The sequence below is a fragment of the Dipteris shenzhenensis genome, chromosome 7 (assembly GCF_047967505.1).
Source record: "Dipteris shenzhenensis isolate YYH24624 ecotype China chromosome 7, Dip_SZ_1.0, whole genome shotgun sequence".
Lineage (NCBI taxonomy): Eukaryota > Viridiplantae > Streptophyta > Polypodiopsida > Gleicheniales > Dipteridaceae > Dipteris > Dipteris shenzhenensis.
The window spans coordinates 50,901,558-50,907,657 of record NC_141602.1 but is presented as its reverse complement, the minus strand read 5'-3'; the positions used below and the strand labels follow the sequence as shown (position 1 = coordinate 50,907,657).

The window sequence follows — 6,100 nt, the reverse complement described above, 5'->3', positions numbered from 1 at the left end:
GATCCATTTTTTTGCAAATTTACCCATGATGTATCGATTAGAGGTCACCACTTACAACCTTGGGGATCTTTTAGGTTTATTATGTGAAACTTACACATCTAGTGTTCCCAAAATACCAAATTTATGAGTCTATTAAATGATATTGAGCGTAGGTGACCAATTTAGAAAAAAAGTCCAAACGAAGCGAGAAAGTCCAATTCCTCTTTACTCCACACTCCTCCACATGCCTTCCACACACTAGGCATGTGATCTCTCATATATTATTGAGCCCACATGGTCATGAGCCCCCTATGGCACACTCTTCTTATTTTCTTAAAACCCCATAATATCCAATACTCTCACCACATACCAAGGCATGTATCATCCATACGAATGGTATATACAATGATTCATTCCACTCATTCTCTCAATCCCTTGCAATGTATTAGAAAATGAAAACAAGTGATAGCCATTAGGCTACCGCCTCTAGCTTCACAATATTATTAAACCTTCATAAAAGCAATACCAATATCAAATAAAATATATAAAAATTTTGTGTTGCAGCTACTCCCATAGGTTTCAATTTGTAGTGATCAACCATGCGGACTTGGAAATAGACTTCACTTGTCAAGTTCAAACCTAGTTGTTGTAGCGTACCTTTTGGCATGATGTTCACATCTGCACCACCATCTAGGAAGACACCCTTCACCTCCACCCCATTAATATCCATTATGAGCCTCAAACTTTGTTCACACATGAGGGCAATGTACACCGAGCAGGCGCATTGTGTTTAGTGTGGGCCTGGCCATTCAGTCCTAGGGTCATCACCTCCTTTGTGAACCTCACTGTTTTGAAATGTTGGGAAGGAAACTGAGGTGAGAGAGAGAGAGAGAGAGAGAGAGAGAGAGAGAGAGAGAGAGAGAGGCATTTGAGGGGGGGGCTCAATAGAAAGAATAGGTCGTGTACACATGAAGCAAATAGGCCAATCCATTGGTGGCATTGGATTCGAGTTGTGCACTTAGTGTGTACATAGCCTCGACTTGTGACTCTGCATACTCCCTAGCCACTCTCTCTCTCTCTCTCTCTCTCTCTCTCTCTCTCTCTCTCTCACTTCATAGAAATTGAAACGAGAAAAAAAAATTCGTGGGATGCACTAAGTTAGAGATTGATCCCTTACTACTGAATCAACCTATCTGCTTTCTTGTAGAGATGAGACCTCCATTGTGTGCTAGGGAAATAAAGGGTTGCTTACATTCTTAATCCAAGCAAACCTTCATTAGTCCAAATATCCCCATGCTTAATACATGATTCATAGGATGTGCTTCAATCCAACGAATGAATAATGCGTGACCATAGATTCTTGTGATAAAGAGTGTGCCAATTATATCTACATCTCACTTTTTAAAAGGCCCAACTTGAAGTGACATGATTACATGAAGTAGTGCTTGTGTGCTAGACTTATTTGTAAAACTTTAACATGTACATCACAAGTTTCTTGCCATCTTCGCAAGGGCCCACCTCTAGATAGATAACATCCCAAGCTTAGAAGTCAAGATTAGCCCCAATCACAATATAAAGTCTACTTTAATATGCAATGGTTAACTTATTTTTCTTGTTTCCACCATTTGGATGCTTGCATTATACAACAAGATAATTCCATACCCCTTGAGATAAATAGGGACCACATTCACAAGCATAAGGGCTACACCCAAAAAATCATTATTTTCTAATTCATTCGCAACATGGTCCTATACATGAGATATTGTACCTTGGTCAATCCATAATCTCAAAATCATATTACCTTGTAGTCTCAAATAAAAATAAATAACCACCCTCACCACATATGAAGTAACTAAATAGAGCTAATTTCGAGATCAATGGAAGCCGTGTACTCTACATGATAGTATTGAGGTTTGGAATCACAGACTAAGCCACTGTGGAAGGCGGCATTTTCCTTCAAGCTTACTATGGAGACTACCTGTGTGTAAGCTATTCGTCAAAGATAGGATTGCTACATGGAATCCTAAGGTTTCTCCTATGTGTGCTTTATGTAAGCTAAGGAAAGGAACACATATGCATATTTTTTGGGATTGTGTGGCTACAAAACGTGTTTGGTGGAAGATAAGTAGGTGGTTGGAGAAGCACTTCATTTACATTCTGCCAACCTAGAAAAATGTTCTATTGGGAGACAAAGGCAGGCTTAACCATATGCTTAACAGTATGTGGTAGTTAGTGAGAGAGAGTGAATTTTTAACTCCCTAATTTTGTGACTTTTGAAAAGTGCACGATCACATCAAGATGAATTGTTAACTGATCGGTGAGATCTCTTAAGTACGTAGGAAAGAAAGTATGTGGTAGTTGGTGAGAGAGAGTGAATTTTTAACTCCCTAATTTTGTGACTTTTCAAAAGTGCACGATCACATCAAAATGAATTGTTTGTTAACTGATCGGATGAGATGTCTTAAGTACATAGGAAAGAAACATAAGCTTTTTAGCTTGATTGTGGAAATCTTGGAAAAGTAAATGATTGTTATTGCGTTCGAGACTTTTTATCAATACAAATGTGTAAGAAAAAACTAAGCAGAGCTAATGCCTTGTTTAAAACCCAAATGCATTCGCTAGCCATTTATATTCTTAACACCGATTTAAAAAAACATTCCACACCGCTAAACAAAAAGCCACGGTAAGATGCAGTATAAAAGGCAAGACAAACAAATATCACTGCACCCCGACGTCGACATGATTACTTCTTCGTTGTTAGTCAAATGCACGCGGTTCTGAACGATCCTCGTCAACAAGCCAATGCCAAGCTTGAACTGCACGCAACGAAAAAAATCTTGCAGGTCACACACCCATATAAGAATCACAGATTGTTGTCTGGTCGACCGCTTCTTATCTCTTACTTTTCTGCTGGACGGAATCTTGACGATGAAGAGGACGGAATCACCCATTCGGTAGAATCGCCTGCACAATTGCTACGAGAGGAGGACCTATGGAGAAGGTATGGGCTTCCTATGCAGGAACCCTCTTTGCCTTTCTTGCATTTTTCCAAACTTTCCTCAATACTTTCCTGCCATCCGATCTTCAAGGTGCCCTCAAACGCTTCGGTCGGAAGCTCTTCACTTTCTTCTCCAATTATGTCGACTTTCGAGTCGACGAATACGACGGTGCCAGTCCGAACGAGCTCTACTCCGCTGTTCAGCTTTACCTCAGTGATTCTACTGCTAAAGCTGCGAGAAAGGTCAACCTCGCCATGCCCAAGAATGCATCCGCACTTACCTACAGCCTGGGCGACAACGAGCGCATCGCAGACAACTTTCAAGGTATCACAGTTTGGTGGGATATCAGCAGCTATGAGCGCAGACAGCCGAGCTTTTCCTTCTTAGAGAGTACTCCCGATGAGAAACGCTCATTGCAGTTGACAATGCACAAAAAAGACGGAGAGAAGATTCTTAGTGACTATGTGGAGCACATCATGTATCGCGCCAAAATACTCAAGGAGAAGCGCAGAGACAGATTGCTGTACACCAACTAGAAAAAGTCCTACGATTTCAGAAGCCGGGGCAAGATGTGGGAGTCGGTTCCTTTCAAGCACCCTTCGACATTCCAAACGCTCGCATTAGATCCCGCCACCAAGAAGAAAATCACGGACGATCTTTCTGACTTTGCACAGGGAGAAGAGTTCTACCAAAACATAGGCCGTGCTTGGAAGCGTGGGTATCTATTGTATGGGCCACCCGGAACTGGTAAGTCGAGCATGATCGCTGCGATGGCGAACTTCTTGGAGTACGATGTGTATGATCTGGAGCTGACGGAGGTGAAGTCCAATGCCGTCCTCAGAGAATTGCTTTTGAAAACCAGTAACAAGTCCATCATAGTTATAGAAGACATCGATTGTACGCTAGAACTGTCGGACAGGGCAAAGAAATCCAAGAAGAAAGCGGAAGAGGACGGGAAGGCTGCGGACCCAAGGAGAAGCTCCGAGAATGAGGGCAGCGAGGTGACACTGTCTGGGCTGCCGAATTTCACAGACGGGCTATGGTCTTGCTGCGGGAACGAGCGGATCTTCGTGTTCACGACCAACCACATAGAGAAGCTGGACCCGGCACTGCTGAGGTCGGGGAGGATGGATATGCACATTCATCTCTCGTATTGCACGTTCGAGGCGTTCAAGGTGCTAGCGAAGAAATATCTGGGGGTAAGGGATGATGATCAGGGCCAGATGCAAGTGCGGAAATTAATGGGGAAGGTGGAGGAAGCCAAGGGAGAAGAGGGATGCGGGGGAGGCTCTGAGGTGCATGGTGAGAGAGCTTCAGGAGAGGAAGGCCAAAAAGATGGAACCCATCTCCAATGGCAGCGACCAACAGAATGAGGAGGACATCTAGTTATCATTCACTATTCTGCAACCAACCATGAGCTGCCTTTACTCATATTCTATTTATTAAAATCAATGACATTTTAGCATCTTGGCCCGGGTCCCTAACCCGTCGTAGACGAGTCAAGTTATTCTTTGGTCTACAACAATAACAAAAAATAGATTGTCCACAAGAAAGTCCACGACTTGTTATCGATGCTTGGTACTCTCACCAACACACTTTCCAGAACACAGAACAGATTGGGAATCCCAGACTGAAATTTTACGGGCCTGCCCTAATCTTCATATTGAAGGACAAAATCTGACATTGGCCTTCAAAAGTAAGTAAATAGGGATAAATACATATATTTATATTCTGCAAAAATTTGAAACCTTCTTCAATTGTTGGCCTTCATTTGCAACATGAATTTTTTCATTGGCCTTCCCTAGAATCCCAAACTGAAATTTTACAGGCCTACCCTAATCTTCATATTGAAGGACAAAATCTGACGTTGGCCTTCAAAAGTAAGTAAATAGAGGCAAATACATATATTTATATTCTGCAAAAATTTAAAAAATTCTTCAATTGCTGGCCTTCATTTGCAACTTGAATTTTTTCATTGGCCTTCCCTAGAATGCCTAAAGGGCTTTGAAGCCTGTTGAAGGCTTCAAATTTCAAGGCTAAGTCTGCGTTATAAGTTGTATTCTTCAGGAAACTAGTGACTCTGTATCATTCATACTTTCAACGAGAAATGGGATAGAACAAAGTATATCAGAGCCATGCCCCTTCCTTCATTTCACAAGAGTGGCTATTTATTCATCCCCTTGTATGAGGTAATCCCTCGTAGAGCAGCCAGCCAAGGGATGCCCTTATGTATTCATATTGTACCCTTTATTATGGAGTTTAATTATCTTTGGTGTCCATGTCACTAAATGGTTTACTCATAGAAGTTTCTTTTCTTTGGGGAAAAAAACTACTGACTTTGTTCTTTTCATGCTAAAAATTCAAAGTCAACGGTACACTATTCAAAACTTCTGCACTTGTGTATAGTCCAATTTAGAATTGGACCAATGAAAAGTCCCAATATGATGAATATTGTGCTAATGTGGTTTTAAAGCTAACTTTCAAAATAAAAATTTAGTGAAGATGATTGGGTGTAGGTATTTTTTGTGAAGTTTAGGGAATGTACTGCATATGGATAAATTGCTCAATTCGTAACTTATTCATTGTTCAATGGAATGTGACAAAATTGGTATTTAAACTAATGTACACAATTTTAAAGTCTTGAATCATATTAGGATAACGTTTGCTTCAGTGTAGCCAATCGTGAAACTATTTTCAGGGCCATTTTGGGGCCGCGATGTGATGTGCTCCTCAATGAATATTTGAATTTTGCACGGACCCGCGCTCTCACCGAAAATTTTCTCAACATCATGAAGGCGCACTGGCGTAATAATGAGATGTAATCTATTTGTTCTGAACACCGCATAGCTCGATACATGGCATCTCTGCACTGCTTCACGTAGTGCAATCCCTGGCCTACGCCGCCTGATCATTTATCATCGCACAGCCTTTTGCTACAGCTTTGCCACCTGTCACTGGGCACCGTACCCATGCAGATCATTTAAATTGAAGGTTGGCTTGGAGAGACCACCATGCTAGTTCTTGGCATAATAATTAGATGCAATCTATCATTCTGAACACCACTGCAGCGCAGTCTCTAGCCTGACCACCTGTCACATCATGCAGCCTTTTGTCGCATCTTT

The 6,100-nt window shown here is 41.6% G+C and overlaps 1 pseudogene; it reads left to right on the top strand.

Moving 5' to 3' along the window:
* Positions 1-2,720: 2,720 nt before the first annotated feature.
* On the top strand, positions 2,721-4,738 carry LOC147900464 (AAA-ATPase At4g25835 pseudogene; annotated as a pseudogene).
* The last annotated feature ends 1,362 nt before the right edge of the window (positions 4,739-6,100 follow it).